Source organism: Lepus europaeus (assembly GCF_033115175.1).
Source record: "Lepus europaeus isolate LE1 chromosome 21 unlocalized genomic scaffold, mLepTim1.pri SUPER_21_unloc_1, whole genome shotgun sequence".
Classification (NCBI taxonomy): Eukaryota; Metazoa; Chordata; class Mammalia; order Lagomorpha; family Leporidae; genus Lepus; species Lepus europaeus.
Window position 1 is genome coordinate 144,645 of NW_026909005.1, and position 21,239 is coordinate 165,883.

A 21,239-nucleotide genomic window follows, 5' to 3' on the forward strand; every position below is an offset into this window, starting at 1 on the left:
AGGGGTGGAGCTGGGACTTGAAGCAAGGATACAGACATCCCAAGCAGCATCTTTACCACCGTCCAGAACGCTGACTCCAAGCCCACTGTTGCTTTAGCCCAGAGGAATGACCAGGACTGCAACTCCTCAGCCCAGATTGGGTGTGGGATCCTGAGCTCCAGACTCTCCACGTGGACACTGTCATTATCTCCATGCCTACACAGAATGAGTGAGAGGTAACATGGCCCCCAAGTGGGGAGTGCAAAGATGATTTGATTTATGCAAACATTTTCTAGGTGTTCTTTCCCCTCATTCTGATTCTAAAAGAAACGGAAGCATTTTTAAAAGGCCCTGAAAACACATTGGGTCCTAGGCTGTGTGTGTCTGTGTGTGTGTGTGTTTGAGTGTTTGCAAGTGTGTTCATGCTTGGTGGCTAAGTCAGCTCTGGACAGAGGGGAAACTGAGGCAGAGGGTGGGAGCTGATTTTGTTGATGTGGCCCAAGGTGGGTGTGTGGAGCTCACCAGATGTTCCCCAAAGCCCTCCCTCACCCATGGTGCTCCACGTGTTGAGACCCTCCTTCTGCCCCTTGAAGGGGGCTCGGAGGTCTCATACCCTCCATCTCTGCATTCTGAGCAGCTCATCGCCTTCCCTGTTTTGTGGGAGTCTGGAGCCAAAAGCCATAACTGGGTGTCTGAGCCACAGGGACCTGGTCATCGAGAGTCCCCTCCCTCCCATGGCCCTGCAGGCCAGGATTTCAGAGCCCCTGAAAGCTGGAGCTCATGCTCTGGGGAGGACAGATACTGCTGCTGGCCCAGAGCACTGGACATCCCAGAGCATAAAGTGTCAAATGGGCCCCTGCTGCTGCCCCTCACCCTTCCTGCAACACCAAGGAGAGTGTCTCAGCGGGCGCTAATGTGTCCCAGACACTTGTCTCCATGCACACTAACCCACTGCCATAAAGCCTTCATTTCAGAGGAAGCTGGAAACTGTTGGCTGCTGGCAGTGTGGTTCTTTATTCTTTTTTTTTCTTTTTAAGACTTATTTATTTATTTGAAAGTCAGAGGTGCAGAGGGAGAGACAACAGACAGACATACAAGAGGTCTTCCATCCTCTGGCTCACTCCCTAGATGGTTGCAAAGGCCAGGGTTGGGCCAGACCATAGCAGAGTTGGGAGCTTTTTCTGGGTCTCCCACGTAGATACAGGAATCCAAGTACCTGGGCCATCTTCCACTGCTTTCCCAGGTGCACTAGCAGGAAACTGGATTGGAAGTGAAGCAGCCAGCACTCAATCCAGCGCCCATATGGAATGTGGGGGCTGAAGGTGACAGCTTAACCTGCTGTGCCACATTTTTATGTTTTCCTTTTGTTTATGGCAGATGCAGCCAGTTTCCCTTGGAAACTGATGAGAAAATGTTTTTCAACGAATGTGCTTTTTCTTTCTGCAAAAACTAAGTGTGTAAAAGTGAAAAGAGGGGGCTGGTATAGAGAAGAACCCCATGTAGCTGACCTTACCCAGAAGCCCAAAGCTTGGCAGAGGCACTGGCAGGGTGCCAGTACAACCATGTTGATTTGACGTTGGGGCTCAAGAGGGTTGGCAGCTTGCCCAGGGTCACAAAGCAAATTGGTGGCCTGATGGAACGTCAGCTCTTGGTGGCTCTGAAACCTGTGCTTTTATTCAAGGGGTTGTTAATGTTTTTGGCTGGGCTGGGGTGGCATGGATATACCTTGGGTGAGCTGTCTCCTGAAAAAGCATGTGAGCCACAGGTGTTCATCTGGCCAGAGTTTCAGAGGCAGAGAGCCTGGCACAGATGGGCCCCCCACCCTGCCTGGCTCTGTCCTGCTGCCTGAGCTGTGTTCCTTAACTCTGTGAGCATGCTGAGAACTTTCAGGTCAGGCTTCAGGAAATATCAACTACAAGGCTTATCTTTACATACCTCCCACAATGGGGACCTTCTCCCTGACAGATGATGACAAGGGCTCAGCATCCGCTTCTGCTTCCTGTGCCCCTGTGTCCCCACAGTCCCTACTCTTACATAAAGACAGGCACTCCCCACCCACCTTGGACTCACTCCACCTCTCTCCTGGTTACATGCCCCAAGCGCCTGGCTGGTTCCTTTCTATAAGTACCACCATAGGTGTGGGAGGGGATGGAGGTGATGTCCAGGGCAACAGGCTTCCCTCAGTGGAAGTCAAAGCTACCAGCAGGGAGAAAGATCCTCATCATGGGAGGTAGTGAGCATAAGCCTCATGGTTGGCATTTCCTGACCTGATTATCAGCATGCTCAGAACTAGGGAACACAGCTTAGGCAGCAGAAAGAAGCTGGGCAGGGAGGGAGGCCTATCTGTGCTAGGCTCTCTCTACTTGCACTGCTCCCACCTTGGCTGCCCTTGACCTCCGCACCTGGCTTGATTTTTCTTCCCAGCACTCTTCATTATTTTGCATGCTATTCCTGTTATCCATTGAGTGTGTGACTTAAAGCAGCCACAGTCATTTGTGTGACTCACAGATCCAGAATGTGAATGGGGCTCCCAAGTGACCTTGAGTGGAACACTATTTTGGTAAAGATTTTATTTATTTATTTGAAAGAGTTATAAAGAGCGGGAGAGACTGAGAGAGAGAGAGAATCTTCCATCCACTGGTTCACTCAAATGGCAATAATGGCCCAAGGCAGGATCCAGAAGCTTCTTCTGGGTCTCCTACGTGGGTGCAGGGGCCCAAGTACTAGAGCCATCCTCTACTGCTTTCCCAGGCCAAAGCAGAGAGCTGGACCAGAAAAAGAGCAGCCAGGACTGGAAAGAGTGCTGACCCCAACTGAAACACTTTCAAGATGGCTCCCTCCCTTGACTGGAGATGGGTTGCTGGCAGGAGCTTCTCTTCCTTTGCACCTGCGCCTCCTCACAGCTGCTTGGGCTTCCTGCTACCATGGAGGCTGCCTTCCATGAGTCACAATGCCCAGGGAAATCATTTGGTTTGTGGTTGCCATGGCAATTTCAGGCAGGACTTGCAACTCAATAAACCCACAGCTTGTGTTGAAATTGATCATGGCCAGCACCGTGGCTTAACAGGCTAATCCTCCGCCTTGCGGCGCTGGCACACTGGGTTCTAGTTCCGGTTGGGGTGCCGGATTCTATCCCAGTTGCCCCTCTTCCACACCAGCTCTCTGCTATGGCCCGGGAAGGCAGTGGAGGATGGCCCAAGTCCTTGGGCCCTGCACCTGCATGGGAGACCAGGAGAAGCAACTGACTCCTGGCTTCAGATCAGCAAGATGCGCCGGCCGCAGCGGCCATTGGAGGGTGAACCAACGGCAAAAAGGAAGACCTTTCTCTCTGTCTCTCTCACTATCCACTCTGCCTCTCAAAAAAAAAAAAAAAGAAAGAAAGAAAGAAATTGATCATTTGGTATGGCTTGTGGTTGATGTTAAAAATATTCAAATGTCCCTGGGCAGAAGAAAGGCTGCCCATTCCTGGGGTGGAGAGTAAGGTGGAGGCACACAGGCTTGGAGGTGACTCCCCAGCTGGGTTCTGCAAAGGCCTGCTCAGGTTCAAGGAACCATGGCCAAGGGCTCCACCTCTTGGGCATGAGACACAGGAGGTGCTGGTGTGTCCGTCTTTGGCCAATATGATTGTCTTTTTGTTTCTTTATTTTTTTATCTGACTCACAAGCACAGGGATGTAGCCAGCATCATAGCCCAATAGGCTAATCCACCACCTGTGATGCCGGAATCCAATAAGAACCCTAGTTCAAGTCCTGGCTGCTCCACTTATGATCCAGCTCCCTGCTAAAGAGCCTGGAAAGGCAGTGGAACATAGCACAAGTGCCTGGATCCCTGCCTCTCATGTGGTAGACCCAGATGGGCCTCACATAGTCCTGGCTGTTGTGACCATTTAGGGACTAAACTAGTGGATGGAAGATCTTTCTGTATCTCCTTCTCTCTGTAACTCTGCCTTTCCAATAAATAAATAAGTCTTAAAAAAATTTCCCCGGGACCTTGTTTTTTTTTCAGTGCTGTAGCTCCAGCTTCAAGCACAGGACTTGGCACAGAGTAGATACTCAATAAGTGTTTGTGTTTATGTGAAGGAGAGAGAGAGACCTAAAAGGCTGATACAGAGATGCTGGGGGACACAGGCAGTATGGTAAGACCTGGACTGGGCCTGGTGGAGGGACAGCTGATGTCCAGTTGGCCTTGGGGGCTCCAGGCAGTCCTGCCCAGAGGAGGCAGGAGTTGCTGTAGGGTGTGAGCTAGGCTGGTGCCAGCTCAGGAAAAGCATCACAGTACAGCCACATGCAGCCTGGGGACACAGGCAGTGGAGGCCAATCTGGGCAGGGCAGTGGATCCAAGCAGCCTCCCTCCCCCAGCAACCTCCCCACAAATGAAGAACCCACCATTGAGAGTAACAAAACAGAGGAACATTGGTGCCATTTCTCGAAAGAGGAAAAATGCAGAGTTTTGTGCCAAACTGAAGGACTTCCTGGGTTCACAGTGCAGCTAGCGCCCACTTGGAGAGCAAACCACTTGATAAGAGGCAAAGTTCAGTCCTGGCCGTGTTTGCTCATTGTTTGCATTGATTTTCCTCCAGTTCCTGAGCCGATGGAGACCCAGACACCACCCAGGCTGGAAGCAGAGAGACTTGGCTGGCTTCTGGGTGGCGGCTTGTTTGGGAAGGTCTGAGTCTACAGGGCAAACTCAGTCTCCACACCTGATGTGATTCCCTGGGGATCATCCTTTCCCGGGCTGCCTGCTTTTGCCTCTGTCTCTGACACACTCACAGCCTTGTTTCCTGATCTCCAGGGCAACCACAAGGCTTGGAGAGCTCAAGGGACCTGCCCAAGGCAACACCATCAGTCTGCAGCAGGCTCAGCTCTGCCGGTTGTCTTTCTCCAGAACCTTCTGAATAGGAGTAGTCCCAGGGTGTGTGAGGGCATCCTGACCAGTCTTCTGAAAAGAAATTCAGCTCTTCCATCTGCTGGTTCAGTCTCCAAATGCTTTAACAGCCAAGTCTGAGCCAGGCCGAAGTCAGAAGCCTAGAACTCCATCCTGGCCTCCCATGTTGAGTAGCAGGGACCAAGCACTTGAGCCATAATCTGCTGCTTCCCAGGTGCACATCTGCAGGAAACTGGAATGAGAAGAGAGCCAGACTTGGATTCAGGTACCCCATAAGAGATGCAGGTGTCCCAAGTTGTATCTTCACCCCTGGCCCCAATTCCCATCCCTTCTGTGTCCAACTCAGCAATCCCATTCCCTACCCGGCTATCCCATGGGGCTGCTGCTTCCTCCTGGGTCTTTGCTGGAGCACTCTTCCACTCTGTTTCCCCCTCAACCCAGACAAAACCACCTCCCAGGCTTTGAGAATCTTCCCCCCAAATCTCTCTTGGATCCAACCACTCACCCAACCCCTACTGCTGCCACCCAATGGGTGGCATTGGCCCTCCTTCGCTCCCTCCAGGCCCTACCCACTCAGCCCCATCCTCCTCTCTGGCAAATGGATGGTGGCTCCTTTATTTGTATTTGCTCTGCCAGAGTAGACACTGTTAGAGGCTATTCAAGGCCCAAACGTGCAGGGACTTTTTATCATGATTCCTCATCTCTCATCAAGCTCTGGATGTGGGGAAGAGTTTCACCGAATTCTCCAAGTGCTCCCACTCAGCTCTGTCTCATTGCAGGTCTGCAGCAACAGAGCTAAGGAACAAATGACATCCGATCTGTCCATTGACCTCCACCCACCCGGGAGGACACCCCAGGCCTGCCCCACAGCACGCCACAGCTGGGCCTGCTCTGCACTGTCTCAGATGATGTACTTGAAGCTGAACGTGCTGTCACAGGATAGGCGTTTGCCTTTGCATCGCCCACACAAGTCCTGACGATGGGGCCGCTTAGGGTCCACGTGGCGAAGTTTCACCGGGCAGGAACATCTCATACGTTTGCAACTTTGGCAGGTGATGTCCTCCACGCGGTAAGGGTTGTAAGACTTCTGACAAGTTCTGCAAAACTGTTTGAAGTAAACCTTGTTTGTGCCCTGCACACACCACACATAGGCACCGTGACACCATGCCCAGCCTACAGCAGAAGGAACAGGGATTTCCTCCAATTCCAGTATTCCACTCGGTTTTCATCATTTTAAGGTTCATGTATTTCTAATTGTTATGAATTCCATGGCAAATTTAATAGTTCTATGGTTGGTTCATTACATTTACCAAAATTATATGCATGCAGTGTTTGCTAAGAGAGATGTGGCCACATAAAGATGATAATTTAGTTGTTACACTTGTTGAAATGATGGGATTAATTTTAAATAGTTTGTTAACTGGAAGACAAATGTGAAACATTAATTTCGTAAGACAAGCAAGCCGACAACTGACCCATTCTTCTAGCCCACCCTGATGATGAAAGACTCCAGGGAACCAGCGGGGAGGTGGGCTGGTTTAAGAGGCAGGGTAGGGGCCAGGCAGCATGGAGCTCTGGGAGTGGGTTGGGCTGTGGGGCTGGAGAGGAGGCTGGCCTTTTGTTTTTGAATGTGGGGCTCAGGAGCTGTTGTGGGAGTACCAGAGAGGCAGAGAGAGGAGGTTTTGGGGGGCCCTGCTTGGATTGCTTTGCTGTGCTGGGTGCCAGTAGCCTGATTGTGCTGTTCGTCAGCCTGTTTCCCTCGCTGTCTTGGGTGCTGGTGGTCTGGCCCCTGTGAGTGGCACGTGATTCAGGGTTGTTGCAGGAGAGCAGCACTTTGCCCTGGCTGCCTGATGGGCTTGGAGAAGTCACATTACTCCAGGCTGATGCACTGATGAGCATTTTCCCAGACACCTTTGTGGGAGCTTTCTGGGCCGAGGCTCTGCCTTTGGTGGGGCAGCTGAGCAGGACTTGTTCTAGATGATTCCTCAGGGCTCTTAAACTACTTTTTTTTTGCGAGAGAGAGAGAGAGAGAGAGAGAGAGAGAGAGAGAGAGAGAAACTCCTACTCACTTTCCAAATTCCTGCCTTTGGGCAGAGGCAGAGGCCATGCCCAGAAGCCAGGAACTCTGCCATAGTCTCACAGGATGGTGGCAGGGACATGTGTACTTGAGCCATCACTGCTGCTTCCCAGGTGCATGAGCAGGAAGCTGGAATGCGGATTGGAGACAGAACTTGAGCCCGTGCACTCTGATATGTCTGGGTGTAGGTGTCCCAACTGGCATCTTAGCTACTAGGTCAAATACCTGCCACTCCCAGGGGCTCTGGATGAGGGTGGAGGGATGTGCACATGCGTGCATTCATGCCCTAGGTGCCTGTGCTGAGTTGCGTCCAATTTCACCATGAAGGTGCCCTTCAGAGTGGACTTTGCAGGCCTAGTAGAGGTCTTCCAGAGAGAAGGATGTAATTCGTGCACTTCCAGGCAGAGGGAGCAGCAGGTACACATGGACTAGAGGTGGAGAAGACTGGAAGGCATCTGGGGAGGCCTAGATGCCCTAGGGTGGCTGGAGGTGGTAGTCCCAAGGCCATGGGAGGGTGGTCATGAGGAGCTGGGTGGGAGCTGGCAGGCCTTAGGCCCCTGGGCCCAAGCAGTGCTGGTTGTTGGGAACAAGGCAGACTGAGGGTGGGAACCACATCTCTCAGGGTGGCTGTGCTGGAGCCTCTGAGTCTTTGAGGAAAAAGTGAGAGGAGCAGACCTTCGGCTGTTGAGGAATCTCAGGTCCCATGGCCCGCATTCTAGAGCTAGCTGGGTCCAGCCATTCCCAGTGCTAAAATCCAAGTGCTATTTTAAGGAGGGGCCTGGGAGGTGGCAGGTGGACATGTGGTGGGTGGGGAAGACATGGGTGGTCAGCCGACTCCATTTCCCTGCATGATTTATGGGCACTGGCCCTGGTTCCAAGGAGAAAGCAAGCTTTCCCTGGCCCATTGGGGACCTCATCTGAAGCTAAGGAGAGATCAGAAATTCGTACCAGCTCCAAGAGCCTTGCCATTTTTTCCCCAAGAGCCCCTCCCCCCAAGTCCAGCCCTGTGATCCTGATTGCATTGTACTACAGGCAAATGCTTCTCTGGTTTTGTTTGCAAACTTTCTCCAGATTTTGTTTGAACATTTATTCTATTGATTCGAAAGGCAGAGTGAGAGACAGAGGAAGAGACAGAAAGAGAGAGATTTTCCATCCACTGGTTCACTCCTCCAATGGCCATAATGGCTGGGGCTAGACCAGACAAAAGCCAGGAGCCAGGAGCATTTTCCCAGACACCTTTGTGGGAGCTTTCTGGACCGAGGTCTTCCATGTGGGTGCAGGGGTACTCTGTCCTCTGCTGCTTTTCCAGGCACATCAGCAGGGAGCTGGATCAGAAGCGGAGCAGCTGGGAGTTGAACTGACCCTCTAATGTGGCATGACAGTGTCACATGTGGTAGCTTTACCTGCTGTGCCACAGCACTGGCCCCACTTTTTCCTGACTCTTCCTACCCCAGCTGTAGAGGCCATAGCTGTGAACATGACTAGTGTGCCTAGTGGGCACACATGCACTAAGTGCCTGTGGGGGCTCTCACCTTAAATTTCTTGATAAGTTGACAAGTTTTGGGTTTGCGCAAAGCCTGCTCATAATCTGTGGCCAGGAATGTGAACAAGGGAAAAGGTGAGAGAGAAGGAGAGGAGGAAGAAGAGAGGGAACTGAGGCACATTTTGGCTGCCTTGATTGAGATTCACGAAATACTCAGGAGGTTCTGGCTAAGAAGGGAAGGAACACAGGGAGGCAGAGTGGCTGTTGGGTGCAGTGAGCTAAGCTGGGTGTCTGGAGCACCTGCATCCCTTGTCGGAGTGCCCAGATTCAAGTCCAGGTCTGGCTCTACATCTGATGCCAGCTTCCTGTTGGTGTACCCCCTGGGAGGCAGCAATGATGGCTCAATTACTTGGGTCCCTGCCAGCCATGTGGGAAGCCTGGATGTAGTTCCTGGCTCCCAGCTTCTCTGTGGTTTAGCCCTGGCTGCACAGACATTTGAGGAGTGAACCAGCAGGTGAGAGGTCTCTGTCTATCTGCCTTTCCAATAAACTGAAAATAAAGTCCAGACAGCACTCCTAAGAGGTGGGTGCTTTTATCACATCCATTTTAAAGATGGGGAAACTGAGATTAAAAAAGAGATGGGAATTCTGCTTCACTTGCACTGTATTCCGTACTGCAAAAGGCCTTCCTCCAGCTGTGATGGGTTTGGGAACACATGAAGGCAGATATGACTGCTGGGGCTGGCTGTCCTGACCCTGGCCTACTTATCCCATTCAATCCTCTTATGCCCCAGTGACATGTGATCAATGCGCCCATTTTACAGAATAAACAGACTGAGGCTCAAAGAGGGTGAATGACCCTCCCAAAGTTGCACAGCAGGAAGCAGCAGGGCTAACACAGCAACCTGGTTCTCTTCCTGCCTTCACCCTCCACCTCTGGAAGTGGTTCAGTCATCACTTGTTCACACTCAGTGCCTGCCTCTTAGGGTACTACAATGCAGTGACCACCCACAGGCTGCAGTCACATAGCATACATAGCTCTGCCCAGTCCAGCCCCAACCAGATGTGTGTGGTCTGTCCTGACACAGTTGCAGTGCATGCCGGATCCCCTGAGCTGTGATGGCTACAGCCCCAGCCTGATGTATGAAGCTGCTGTTTTTATATGAAAATCACCACCTGGAAATCTTCTGGCCCTCCTGGCATTTGTGGAGTCAAGCCAATGGTTTGAGAGGCCTTTGGATAGAAGGGGACGCTTACATTTGGCTTCTGAGTGGGGGTTGTGGCCAGGACTATGTGAGGATGGCAGGAGATATACACATGCTTTGGGCATGGCCATATACCTCTGCATGATTGCCCAGCTGTATGGGAGGAATGCAAACAGCCACAGTGCAGGGGTATATGTGCTGCTCTCATGCTCACGTGGGCATGCATGTGCGCATGAATACACATACACATGTGGGCAGGGAGGTACCCAGTCACACTCATGAGTATCCCTACCAGTGCCTAGCCTTAGTGCAAGGGCATGTTTATAAGCACACATATTAGCACACACAGCAGGCATGCAGACATATGTCTCTATGGTCACACCACACATCCCCAGAAATGCGATATTTTCATACATGCTTGTGCACACACAGCCAGGCCACACACACACTCCTGAGGTCTCATGCACACATGTGAATGGCACTGTGATACGTGCGCATGCTCACATACCCACAACCTCATGCCACTAACACTGCCCTGCACCTGGGCTGTGGATCTCCACAACTGGCCAGCAGGTGAGCATACACGTATAGCTGGTTTGAATCCTGGCTCTGCCCCTTTTTAGCTGTGCGGTTTAGGGTAGATGAGTTTATCCTCTGGGCCTCATTTTCCCCATATTTCCAAAGGGTGTCATGTGAAGTTCATCCCTCAGTGTTATGGAAGATTAGGTGATGTGGATCATCATGATGAGGATGATGGCGATGATGATGATGGTGGTGATGGTGACAATGATGGTGATGGTGATAATGGTGATGGCTTTGATGATGGTGGTGATGGTGATGATGGTGATGCTAATGTACATAATGATGATGGTAATGATGATGATGATGATGATGATGATGATGATAGTGGTTATGATGGTGATGGTGATGATGAAGGTGAGGGTGATGATGGTGATGATGATGCTGATGGTAGTGATGGTGGTGATGATGATGGTGATGGTGGTGGTGATGATGATGGTGGCGTTGATTTTGGTGGTGATGGTGATTATGGTGATAGTGGTGATCATTTTTGTTGTTACATTGTAACTTTGTAATGCAAATACATTTGATTAAATCACTGTGTGGTCTCAGACAAAGTCTCTGGCTCTGGCTCTGATCCAATCCAATCCACTTGGAGATGTCAGTGGACTGCAATACCTTACAGTATGGTTCCTGGCCTGACCATTTTCCTGAGGCTCTGAATGATAAGCTGTAACTGAGGCAGATTCTACCCTCAAATCCTGGGGGATCTTCTGGTGTAAATATCCAGGCACAGCCCAACACTAGGAGCACCTGACCAAAACCTGGCAGGGCTGGGCCATTTGGCAGGGCTGGGCCACTGTCCTACAGGGAGCAAGAGGGACATTGTAGGTCTTCTGCCAAAGCTGGGTGATTTATGTACCACCCTGAGGCTGTGATGTTTGCCTTTGCTCAGCATGGGAGGCAGGGAGGCCAAGAGAGGCCTGGGGAGAAGGTGTTTAATGAGGTGGGTAAACCTTAGGTGAGTGGCAGTGCTGGCTCTTCACTGGGAGCTGGGCTGAAGGTTTTCCCAGCTGCAAATGCTGAGGCCTGGGGACCTGAGACTGCTGCTGTAATTCGAATCAACCCTCTGAGGAATGAACCTTTCAGGCAGAGGAGGGACCAACCTCTACCTGCATCACCTGAACCAAATTCATATCTTGTCTCTTTCCAGGAGCAGAGTGAAGTGGGAAGGGAGGTGGCCAGGTGTGGGGAGCAGAGCCTTACCTCCCAGTGCTCACTAAGCAGCTCCATGACACCAGCACTGTGGCCCCACTTCTCAGAACCTCAGTCGCTGCCACTGTAAAATGGAATTACAACAAGTTCAGCTGAGCTTCCAGAAGAAGAGCTGGGCTTGATCTCAGGAGGCCTCGTCCTTGGTGCAAGCCTTTTTAAAAGAGCAGGGACCAGTGACCTGGGGCAGGGTGAGGGTGATGCCTGCAAGCTCACTCTCAAAGCCCACCCCTGCCTGGCACTAAGTGTCAGCTTGTGCAAGGCCTTAAGTCTTGAGAAACCTTCCTCAGGACTCCTGAGGACTCCATGAGATATACAGCAGCAAAGTAGGGCACTGATGGCAGAGGGTACAGCATGTGAAAAGGCCCAGGGGTGGGACAGAAACATGGCTCAGATAGGAAACTGTAACATGTTCTGGGGGATAAGCAGGAGAGGCAGGGTGTGATGCTGAGGATGCCAGAGACACAGGGGGAGATGTGACCAGTCTAAATTGTCCTTTCTCTTACATTTTCTGTTTATTTCCTTTATGCTCTTTGCATGCATGCAGTTTTATATGCATGCATGAATGTCACGTCCCCTGCATACTTCCTCAGTGCTGACAGTTTTATTTTCTCATTTCCTTTCCCTTAAGCTTCTGCCAGTCCCATCCTGAGGCATAGGTCAGTTAGAGGTAATCAGGTCTGTTTTGTGCATGAATCTGGAGGCCATGAAGTTCGAGAGTGTGGCGCCAGCCCATGGTGAGGTTCACTGTGATGCATCAGAGCATGGCTGAGAGGCAGGAAGACCATGCAAGAGTGAACAGGGGCCAGGCTCACTGGATGATCAGCACCTGCGGAAGCAGCCTTAATCCACCCGGGAGCTCACACTTCATAAAGGCTTTACTCCCTTTTTTAAAATGTATTTATTTATTTGAAAGGCAGAGAGATAGAGAGGGAGACAGAGAGATACAGACACACACACACAGAGAGAGAGTGATCTTCCATCTGCTGGTTCACTCTCCAGTTGGCCACAATGCTGAGGCTGGGCCAGACCGAAGCCAGGATCAAGGAGCTTCATCTGGGTCTCACACACAAGTACAGGCGCCCAAGCACTTAGACCATCCTCCGATGCTTTCTCAGGCACATTAGCAGAGAGTAAGATCAGAAGTGGAGCAGCTGGGACTTGAACCAGCACCCATGTGGGATGCTGGCCGCTCAGGCAGCAGCTTAACCTGCCGCATCACAGTGCCAGCCCCACAAGATTGCTTTTGTAAAAGGCCCTGACACTTTACAAGTCTTGCAGCAGTGACTCAGAGAGTGAGCTTGCTTCCAAGCCCAGTGTGGGATATTGCTTCCAGCCCAAGCAGAGTAAGCCATTTGGGTTTTTCCAAGGCTCTCTCTGGCTTCAGAGTTGGGAATGCATTGGAGGGCGAGATGCCCTTAGCCTGTTGATAATTTATTGATGTCCATATTCTCTACCCCTTGCCCCTGCCCCCGACTGAGCTTTCTGAGGGTAGAGTCTTATCTGTCTAGTCCTCCCCAGTGCCCTCCAGTACCTGTCATACAGTCTACTACAGAGTTGGTGGGTGGATGGATGGATGGATGGATGGATCAATGGATGGATTGATATACGAATATATGAATGGATGAAGGGATGGATGAATGGATGGATGGATGGATGGATGGACAGATGAATGGTTGGATTGGTGGATGAATGGTTGGATGGATGGATGGATGGATGGTTGAATGGATGAATGGATAGATGGATCGATGGATTGATGGATGGATGGATTGATGGATGGATAGATAGATAAATGATTGGATGGATGGATGCATGCATGGATGGATAGATGGATGGATGGATTAGCCACACAGTGAGGCAGGCAGGAGCTGATCCAGCCCCAGTAGATGCTTTCATCTGCTACTCTTGGCTCCTTCTCAGAGGCCTGGGCAGGGCCTTTCCACTCCCACAGAGGGAGCTGGCACCCCTACCTTTCCCCTTCTGGCCTCTGCCTGCCTACTCAGCAGCCCCAAGACACCTTCCCTGAAAAGGCCAAGCCTTCCCTGTAGTGGGGGCAGAGGTGGCCGTGGAGGGAGATGTACTCCTGGTTCTGCTCTGCTAGCACCCACCCTCAGCACTCTCATCAGCAGACTAGGTTTTAGCTTCCTGGAAAGCACATCATGAGGAACCTACAGGGAGCTGAATTCTTTGGAAAGACAGTTCCCCTCAAGCCACAGGGTCTCTCCTGCTTTCAGGGCTGTGCATCTGACCCAGGAAGCTCCTGGAGTCCCATCCACAACAAGCTAGGTGGTACATTCAAGGCCCTGACTCCCCGTTTCACTCCTAATCTTTCTCCAGGCCTGTGTGCTCACCCCTCCTCACCTCCGCCTGTTTACACACTGTATTCACAGTGTAAGCTCTTGTTTTTGCCCTTGTTTCAACCTTCTACTTGCCTTTGGCTGCCCTCAACCAGCCTAGCCTGGGAACTTTGGCTTAAACAGCTAAGGAAAGAATGCTGGCTGTACATTCAGCCCAGCTCATCCATTCATTCCTTGATTCATTCACTCCATATGCATGTGTTGAGGTGCTACCATGCCCCAGGCACTGTTAGGAATTGGCAAATAGCAACAAAAACACTCAGATGGTGCTCATGAAATTAATGTTTCTACAAAAGCCATCAACAGGTATGAAATTTATGAATGAGATCTGGGCATTTTTCTGGTTGCTGAGGTCCAAGGGGCAGATGAATGAGTGGGGATGAGTGAGCCCTTTAGTGCCTTAGCCTGCCCCTGATGTGGGGAGTGAGCTCCATGTTGCTGGAGGCATGCAAGCAGACACAAGATAACTCCTTGATGGGGTTCCAGGCATCCATGAGAGGGTTGATCCTGGGGACTGTTAAGGCCCCTTCCAGCTCCAGGTGTCCCTGGCTATGGGCTGGGTGCTGGGCAGGATCCCATCCGATGGAACCACCCCAACTTGATGGCTTCAGCTTCCTTGCTCCTAAGACTGCATCACTTGGGTTTCTGGCTCCTCAAATCTGTCAGGTTCTTCAGAGCAGGTGTCCCCTTCCCCCAGGCCTGGAGCTGGGAGCCATCCCCTATGCCTGCCTGTCTCCTCCTTCCCTGTCCTGTTTATGAGGCTGTTGTCTGTGGTTGCCCAGGTGACCCTGGCTCAACGCCCTCATCTGAATCTGACTTCTGACCTCATTCAGGCCTTTGGGAGTTGAAACTGCTCCTATCTTCCGTCTGTTGGAAACCCTTTGGTTCCTTGGATGGAAACCCACCAATGAGAGCATTTCCAAGCACACGGAAGCACCTGATTTTGCCTCTGGCTGCAGCCAGGTCCAGCTTCCTGATTGGGGAGGGGGGAGTTAGAAGCCTGGCTCTGCAGTGGGGCTGAGCTCAAATTCCACCCTGAGTCTTCACCCTGCCTGGGGCGTTGCTCAGCCAGTGAGTCTAATCCTCTCCTTGTTCATGGGAATTGGTTCACAGCTTTGTCCTCTCTCAGGGAGCCTGGATCAGCTGGAGGACAAGGGACAGAGGTCAGTCCAAGGGATCTTCTATGTTTTTTCTCCCAAAATGTTTATTTCATTATTTGTTGTAATTTGAAAGGCTGAGCTACAGAGAAAAAGAGATCATTCATCCACTGTTTATTCCCCCAAAAAGCCTGCAATGGACAGAGCTGGGCCAGGCTGAAGCCACAAGACTGGAATTCAATCGAGGTCTCCCACATGGATGGCAGGGACCCAAGTCCTTGAGCCATCACCTGCTACTTCCCCAGGCACAGATTAGCACAGAGCTGGGATCAGGAACACGACTGGGACCAAAACACAGGGCTCTGTTCCAACATCAATACAGGTGTCCCAAGCATCATTTTAAGTGTGGGTCAAATGTCCGCCCCGTGGATTCATGTTTTAACAGAAGTGACATGAATCAGGGTGTCAGGAGGGCCCATGGGGCCTGGTGAGCTCCCGGAATCAGGTGCAAACAGGCGGCCACATGAGCTGACCACCTCATCCTCAAGAAGTGCATTTTGCTTGTACCCACTGGCTCCTGATTTGCAATGAGAGTACTTTGGGCAGAAACCATTTCTCTCACATCTGGAGTGGGGTAGTGACCAGCTGTTGCTCTCATCTCTCAGTCCATACTGCTGTGATATGTTGGATGTCAGTAAGGGAGGGAGGGGAGCTAGAACTTTCAGCACTTTCTCCCTCTGCTCGCTGTGCATCCTGGGGTCTTGTGAGGGGGCCTTGATGAGGCTACTGGAGGCTACAGAGGGCTCAGGAACTTGCTTGTTGTGGGATTCCCCAGACCCATGCTCTCTTCCATGGTAATGGGTGCTGGAGTAGAGAAGATGAATGAGCCATCAGGTCCCAAAGAGGGGGGCATCCTCTCCTCACCGCACCTGGGAACTGTGCAGAGACAGGAGCAGGAAAGTCTGCCCCCACTCCCTGCTAATACATATGTTCAGACTCACGACACACACAGCCATGCTGAGACAGGCACAGGTTCGCATTCAGACACACACAAGCACACGGGCATGAGTGCCCACCTGGAACACACACACATGTGCACACACATGCACAGACATGCACAGGATGTAACTCAGTGAGTAAACTCCAAGCTGTTTGATACATACATAGGCCACACGCTACAAGACACAGGACACAGGCTACACAACATAGGATTCAGGACACAGGACACAGGACAGAGGCTACAGGGCAAAGCCTATGGGACACAGGACATAGCTACAGAACATAGGATACAGGACATAAGACACAGGCGAAAGCCCATAGGCTACAGGACAAAGGACAAAGGAAACAGACTACCAGACATAAGACCCATGCTACGGGACACAGAATACAAGACATAGGACACAGCCTTAGGGAAACAAGGCACAGGACATATGCCACTGGATACAGGACAGAGGCCACAGTACATAGGCTACAACACAGCACACAGGCTACAAGATATGGGCTACACAACATAGAACACAGGCTACAGGACACAGGCTGCAGAACACAGGACATAGGCCACAGGAAACAGGCTACAACACAGCACCCAGGCTACAAGATACAGGCTACACAACAGAACACAGGCTAAAGGACACAGGCTACAGGACATAGGACAAAGTCTTCAGGACACAAGACACAGGCTACAGGATATAAGCCACAGACTACAGGACACAGGCTACACAACACAGGACAGAGGCCACAGGTCAAAGGCCACAGGCTACAGGACATAGGCTGCAGAGCACAGGGCACAGGCTATAGGACACAAGACACATATACAGGATTTTGTCCACAGGCTACAAGAAACTGGCTTGTGTCAGTGTGACAATAGGTCATCAATATAATTGATGTGTACTGCTTGCAAAGTTATTAATTCAATGGGTACCAATGAGAATTTCCTACATGTCAAGCATGAACTAAGCACTTTCATAGATTATATCTAATTCTTTCAACAACCTCTCAAGTTAGGCCTCAATTAAACTCATTTGTCTCAAACTGTCAGAATGGTTAACTAATTTGATCTAAGTCATCTAGTTCAGAATAGAAAGACCTGAAATCCACCTCAAATAGGCACAATTACAAACCCTTCGCTCTTTCACTTACTGAATAATCCCCTACTCTTTCAAACATGAAGTATTGTTTTTATATCCAATGAAAAACATACTAGAAAATTTTGAAAACATTTATCTATTGTATTTACTTGAAAGGCAGAATTGGGAGGGGGGGGATTTTTCATCCACTGGCTCATTCCCCAGATGGCTGCAATGATTGGGGCTGGGCCAGGTTAAAGCCAGGAGCTTGGAGATCCATCCAGATCTCCATCATGGGTGGCAGGGGCCCAAGGCTATCTTCCCTTGCCTTCTCAAGTATATAAGCAAGGAGTTGGAACAGAGGTGGGGGCAGCCTGAGCTCAAATCAGTCATGCTCATATAGGATGCCACCATCTCAGGCAATGGCTTAACCAGCTGCACCACAACACTGGCACTGATATATTTTAGGAATTTTATGGAAAATGAACTGTGCCTTCATGAATGTCTTCTGTAGGTGGCACTTGATATGCACGTAACTCATGAGACCCAGCTGTCTCTCCAGCTCCAGAGGCTGCCATCCCTCACTCCCAAGATCTTACTGCCAGAACCATGCCAAGAAAAGTAAGCGTGAGTGATGGTAAGGGCTTTGCATATTCTTGTTCCCCACATCATAGAGGGGAGGGGTCAAAAACCCAGCAGGCTACACGCTGCACCCTTGTATCTGCTCAAGCTTATTACACGTTTGTATTGTCCTCTTCTTCCAAAATTTGCCAAATAATTGCTTTTCTGCTATGTACAGTTCAGGCTCCCTTGATCAAAGTATCTTCTGTTTCCAAGCCATATTTAACCTCTAAGAAAACTGTGGAATCATTTCTCAGGCTCCTCTAGTCCTGCTAGGAATGACTCTACTTACACTTTGATAGAAAGACAAGCACATAAAATACAACAAGGAATATGCACACACAGGGTATTTATTATGAAACTAATTTAACATAAAAATGTTAAGATGTGGTAAGATTATGGGACAAAAGAGAGAGATGGATCCAAATGCTGCAGGCAGCCATTAGCAGGGCAGTGACCAGCATGGGACTTTCTGGAGCCAAGCTTCTTCAGATGCTGTTCTTATCTTCACAGAGCTTCTTGCCATGCTCTCCCTTTGGCAGCTAGATCTGACTTGGGGAGAGCAGGCCACCTGAGGTACCTCCTGCTTTCCACATTCCTGCTCTGACTGAATTCTTCCAGCTAGGCTCCAGGATAGGTACTTTTCCAAGGAGGAAACTACCTTGCCAAAAATCAAACAGCCAATAGAGTTTGATTCAAGGGAAGATGAGACTGATCCACACACAAGAGTTTTGCATCACAGCAGGCTGTGAAGGCAGGGGTTATGCTTGCTCACTGCAGGGACGCTATTTGTTTCATTCACTTGGCACGGCTCACGTATTTTTACACCCTCTGAAGTCATTATCTTAAACCTCCTTGTATGGGTGTAGGCATCCACAATGAGCTTCAGGAAATTTGCACTTCCCATATGCTGTGGACACATCTCTGTGACACTTCAGGGTGTGAGCAAAGCTGTTGTCTCCATGGTGCTCCCAGCGCTAGGGTCAAACAGTGGAATTGATGTGGCACTCACTCTGCCTTAACGCGCTGATTCATCACATGGAGCCTGTGACCCAGCTGTCAAACAACAGGGTTAGGCCCACGAGCTTCCATTGCTCTGTTGTTGACATTCTGTCTAGGTCACTTTCACCCTGGACAGCATCCCGGGTAGTGACACATCTGATCCTATCCTGATAATATAGACTTGTTTGTTTCACCTTTTAATTTTCATGTTTAAAAATGTTGAATTTTAATTCCTTACCTAGGATAACTGGATTCCCCATCTGGCAGCAAAGCTCACCAATTTGTCAGTGACTCCTCCGAGAAATGTTCTAGGCATTTAAATCACAGGCAAGCACACTCCTCACACAAAGTATATGCAGCTGTACTTTTACTGTGCCTTTACCAATTCCCCACTGACTGTCATTAGGAGGATATTCCTTGAAGCACACAGGCAGTAGTCAACAAGACTAGCTCATCTTTCAGATTCTGCACACTACACCAGTGCCTTTCCTCTGAGAAGGAGTTCTAGACTCCCTTTCTGGGATTGTGGCAGTCCCTCAGAATCCAGGAGGCCACTGACAAAATAACTTTTAGAAAACATGTCCTGGGAAGCTGTAAGACAGTTCTGTTATGAAAACTCTTCATTATATGGAGAAGGAAAAAGAATAACATAAATTCCCGTGCACTGATCATTGAATTTCATCCATTGCTAATCGGGATCCAATCTTGCTTCTTTGGATATTCCTTATTGGGTGATTCTAATTCTTAAAATTTTTATTTATTTATTGTATTGGAAAGGCAGAGAAGCAGATGGAGAGAGATTTTCCACTGAGTGGCTCACTCCTCAAATGTCAGTAACAACCAGGGCTGGACTGGGTTGAAGTCAAGAACCTGAAACTGGATCTGAGTCTTTCATATGTTGCTAGGGAGCCAATACTTGAGTCATCACCTCATCAGCAGGAAGCTGAATCAGAAGCAGATCAGCAGGACTGATATGAGCTCTAGGCATCCCAAGTGGGGATTTAACCAGTGTGCCAAGCATTTTTTAAAAAAATTTTAAATTTTTTAAAATTTATATATTTATTTATTTATTTGATTTGAAAGTCAGAGTTACAGAGAGAGAAAGAGATACAGAGATAGATAGAGAGAGAGAATCTTCTATCTGCTGGTTTGCTCTCCAGATGGCCACAAAGGAAGTGGATCAGAGCCAGTGCTGTGGCGTAGTGGGCAAAACCTCTGCCTGCAGTACTGGCATCCCATATGGGAGCAAGTTCTAGTCACCATTGCTCCACTTCTGATCCAGCTTTCTGATATGGCCTAGAAAAGCAGTATATAGTGGCCCAAGTCCTTGGGCATCTTCACCCATGTGGGAGACACGGGAAAGCTCCAGGCTACTGACTTTGCATCTGCCCACTTCTTCTTTTTCCCAAACAAGACATCCAAGTGAGAAACAATAAATATTTCTGATTTTTATAAAAAGGCTGCTAACAACTATCCAATATGGCTATAGGGTGTGTCCATACAGTGACTTTTCGGTCATTAAAACATCACTGTAATAAAGTTACCATGGCTAACACTCTCATTCTGTCACACACCTGACACCATGATGCTTTCCAAAAGAGGGCTTGGGAATGGGTGGCATGTGAGCCCTGCCAGAAAGCCCACCTCTTATGAATATTAAATTAAACCCCATTCTGGAACAACCTACTATGCCTAATAGAATAGGAAGATAACCTGAACATTGTTAAGGACTTTTATGTGGTTTTCTTTTCTTTTCTTTTCTTTTTTTTTTTTTGAGCTTGCTTGCACTTAGTTTTTTTTGTTTTGTTTGGTTTGGTTTGGTTTGGTTTGGGTTTTTTGTTTTTTGTTTTTTGTGTTTTTTTTTTGGACAGGCAGAGTGGACAGTGAGAGAGACAGAGAGAAAAGTCTCCCTTTTGCCGTTGGTTCACCCTCCAGCATGCTGTGGCCAATGCACCACGCTGATCCGAAGGCAGGAGCCAGGTGCTTCTCCTGGTCTCCCATTGGGTGCAGGGCCCAAGCACTTGGACCATCCTCCACTGCACTCTGGGCCTCAGCAAAGAGCTTGCCTGGAAGAGGGGCAACCGAGACAGAATCCAGCGCTCCAACTGGAACTAGAACACCGTGTGCCAGCGCCGCAGGTGGAGGATTAGCCTATGGAGCTGCGGCGCCGGCCGCACTTAGTTATTGAACGCACACTTTCATTCCGCCTTAAACAAATCCCGCTTCCCTGTACCTTTATGCCCCTACCCCGAATTCTTGCCTGTGTGGAGGAGACAGCATAGACCTGGGGCAGCCAGGTGCCCCATTGCCCACAACACCACATGCCATAGAGCTGATCTGGATTTTTCCAGGTTTACTCCTGCCGATTTGTGTGTGTGTGTCTACTTTTATGTAACCTTATCACATATGTAACTTCACCATATTACATATGTAACCACACCACACTCAAGATACTGAGCTATTCCATCACCAAGGGTTCTCCTGTGCTACTCCTTTGTAACCATGCCCAATCTCTCACCCCCTTTCCTGCCCTCTGGTAAGTTTTATCATTTTGTCATTTCAAGAATATTATAGAACGGTGTATGACAATTATATCATGTGACCTTTTAAAAAAATTTCCCTGGGGCTGGAGCCATGGTTCACTTGGTTAATCCTCTGCCTACGGCACCAGCATCCCA

At 49.7% G+C, this 21,239-nt stretch overlaps 1 pseudogene; it reads right to left on the minus strand.

Annotated features, from left to right (window-relative positions):
* LOC133754300 (nucleolar MIF4G domain-containing protein 1-like) overlaps positions 1 to 21,239 on the minus strand; it is a 52,569-nt pseudogene that overhangs the window by 24,195 nt on the left and 7,135 nt on the right.